Source organism: Microtus ochrogaster, unplaced genomic scaffold, assembly GCF_000317375.1.
Source record: "Microtus ochrogaster isolate Prairie Vole_2 unplaced genomic scaffold, MicOch1.0 UNK13, whole genome shotgun sequence".
Lineage (NCBI taxonomy): Eukaryota > Metazoa > Chordata > Mammalia > Rodentia > Cricetidae > Microtus > Microtus ochrogaster.
This window is the reverse complement of record NW_004949111.1, coordinates 7041691-7045382: the sequence shown is the minus strand read 5'-3', so window position 1 is coordinate 7045382 and position 3692 is coordinate 7041691.

Below are 3692 nucleotides of genomic sequence, written 5' to 3'. Positions count from 1 at the left end.
AGACTGAGGAGAGCTTGGGAAGTGGGAGGGTGGAGATGGAGGAAGGGCAGATATAGGAGCAGGAAAGAAGATATCTACATTAAGGGAGCCATTTTAGGATTGGCAAGAGACTTGGAAGCATCATCTTGTAAGAGATATTGGACTCAAGTAACCGTGGACTGAAATCCTTTTCTGTGATTTCTCTTAGGTATTTAGTATAGCAAAGGAAAGCAGACTATCAGGTTCTTTATTCTTCACTATCTCATTTTATAGTCTTCTTATGGAACTGACTGCAAGTCTGATATCCTACTGTAGCTCTTCTTACTCTCATTCTGAAGGGCAATGATGACAATTCTTTGATATCTCACAAGATTGCTATCTCTGGATGCCCTGCGTGCGTGCGTGCGTGCATGTGTGTGGGTGTGTGGGTGTATGCACACACATGCAAGTATTGCAGAGCGATTTGTCATACTAGAGATCAAACCCAGGGTGCCTCATATGCTAAACCTATGTTCTATAGCTGAGTATATCCATAGTCTTACATTTTTTGTATGGATTCTATCCTATCAGATCTTGAAGCTAGTTGCCATTTTAGAATAATTACTCACCCGGTAAATATTTAAATGCAGCCAACATTACTTATTTTGTTTTCTCTTTGCACCAGCTGCTATTACTGAGAATTTTTGAAGTAATTAATTTTTTAAAAACACAGGAGCCCGTGTACCTCATAGTTGGCATGGAACTTCGATATGTAGCCAGTGACAACCATGAATTCCTAATCTTCCTGCTTCACCTCCAAAGTACTGCAAATAACCATCAGAACTGTCTTAATTTAATTTTTTTGGCAGGATCTCATGTATCTTAGGGGATCTGACATGTCACTGTGTGGTTGAGGATGGCTTTTAACTTGTAATCATATTTCTTTTTTCATTTCCCCAGTGATAGACTTACAGGCATGTATTACTATAATGCCCAGTTTATTCAGTGTTAGGAAATGAACCTAGGGCTTCGTTTATGAATTCACCTATGCGAATTAAACCGCTTCACCAGTCTCTTGAAATTCTTTTGGATCTTCTTTATCCAACACAGATATGCTATTTTCTTTATTCTCTTCTCTTGTCTTCTCTTGTCTTTTCTTCTCTCTCTCTCTCTTGTTTTGTTCTGATGTTGTTGGGTTTTGTTTTTTTTTTGAAACGAGGTTTCTTTGTGTAGCCCTGGCTGTTCTGTAACTCTTTCTGAACTCTCTCCATACATTAAGCTAGCCTTGAACTCAGAGATCCAACTGCCTCTGCCTCCTGAGTGCTGGGATTAAATATGTGAACCACCACTGTCTGGGAAGAAATGCTGTTTCCAAAACCATTTTTGTTTTTAGACGCACAATGGAATTCATGTTACATCCACAACAGCATTTTTTCTTAGTGTAGACTTAGATGCGCAGAGATTTTATAAAACTTCTTCAAGAATATTTATTCTTTCTTTATGAGTAAAAGGTCAAGAGTCCCTCTAACATTCAAAATAGAAATTTTAAAAAGCTGGAAAAATAATTAATAATCAATAGGCTAGATATTCCTGAAAAGTCACGATTCCCTCTAACATTCAAAATAGAAATTTTAAAAAGCTGGAAAAATAGTTAAATCAATAGCCTAGATATTCCTGAATATCTAGAAATTCGATGTTGCTTAGCCAACCAGCTGGAGAGTCGAAGGTGTCCTTCAGATTCTAAACAGGTGTTTGTCAGATACTCAGCAATTGCCTGGCTGGGTAGGGAGACACATGCCTGTCATTTTTGCACTCTAGAATCTGAGAGGAGTCCAAAGTCAACCTAGGTTATTTGATGAGTTTTAAGCAAGGCAAGGCTACACAGAGAGATATGGTCTCAAATCAAACAGTAGAAACAATAAAGACATAACCTGAAGCTGATGGAGTTTAAATTTTTTTAGACAGGCTTGTCTTAGTACACTGGGCACTACAATTTCAGATTGAAAAGTCTAAATTAGACTGATTCAGAAGATGTTACTCTTTTTAATTTAAATTATTTCATAATTTCATATATGAGTACTTACAGCATTTTTCTCCTCCCACTCTTCCTATGCCCCCTCACTCAAATTCATAACCTCTTCTTCAATTATTGTTGTTATGTAAATATACATACATATGTATACACAATACAACTTTCTGAATCCATTTAGTATTGTGTAAATATGTGTCTGTGTGTATGTACACACACACATATGTCTAGGGATTATACACATATATGTTTAGGAAAGACCTATATATGTATATATGCACATATGTGTATGTATAGATACACTTGTATATATGTTAAGGAAGACCTATATATGTGTATACATATATACACACATATATATAGGTTTTTGGAAGATATACACACATATTTATATATATATATGTTTAGGGAAGACCATGTGGGATTGAATAACCTTATCAGAGAACTCATCCTGTAGAAGGTTGAATCTTTCTCTCTAAGTGCCACTAATCACCTATAGCTCGTCATCAGGGGATGATGATGTCTTGTGAGACTTCTTTGATGCAAAGACAATTTGTGTTGTCATTGTGCTGTTATTTTTAAGGCAAAGATATTGTTGAGATTTCATAGTTGTAGCTTCCCTGTCATATATAGAAGACACTGTCTCATAGCAGATATCCTGGCCCTCTAGCTTTTATACTCTTTCTGACTCTTCTTCTGCTTTATTCCCAGAGGTGTCGGTATAAAGGATATGTGTAGTTGTATCAGTTGGGAATGGGCACCCCAGGGTCATTTGATCTCTGCATTTTGACCACTTGTGGATTTCTGTAGTGATCTGTAATGGGGATTTTGTTAAGTCACTGCTGTAGGAAGGCTTGCAGTTTGTGGTTACCCGCTTACTGGGGCGTGGCCTCTTATACTATATATGTGGATGCAGAGCCTGCATCTGGCCCTTTTTTTCCCTCCTTTTAGCCGGCTGCTCATTCGGATTGTTGGATTGCTGGATTCGATCTATGTCCTCTGTTCAAGCAAAGAATTCTCATCTGTGAGTTTACCCCTAAATAAATACTATCTATTTCTGAGCTAGTGTGGGAATTCTTTTAAGCGCCCATTCATCACTTGGTCCATTCATCAAGTCACTGAATATTAGGGATAACATTGTCACTTTGTGTGTTGTAACTTGATTTTAAGTATATTAAAAAGCTGGGCAGTGGTGGCGCACGCCTTTAATCCCAGTAAGCGGGAGACAGAGGCAGGTGGACTTCTGTGAGTTCAAGGCCAGCCTGGTCTACAAGAGCTAGTTCCAGGATAGGCCTCAAAGCTACAGAGGAAACCCTGTATCAAAAAAACAAAAAAGAAAAGAAACTATATTAATATATTATATAACAAATATATACATACACTTTATTTCAATAATCAAAAATAATGTTTCCCTGTGGCTTTTTTTTGTGTTTTTTTTTTATTAAAAATTTCTACCTTGGGGCTGGAGAGATGGCTCAGCGGTTAAGAGCACTGGCTGCTCTTCCAGAGGTTCTGAGTTCAATTCCCAGCAACCACATGGTGGCTCACAGCCATCTATAATGAGATCTGGTGCCCTCTTCTGGCATGCAGGCGCACATGGAACGAATACATAATAAGTAAATAAATAAGTCTTTAAAAAATAAAGAAAGAAAGTGTGTCACTGTGGAGGTGATCTTGGAGGGCTCAGATGCTCAAACTAGGCCTA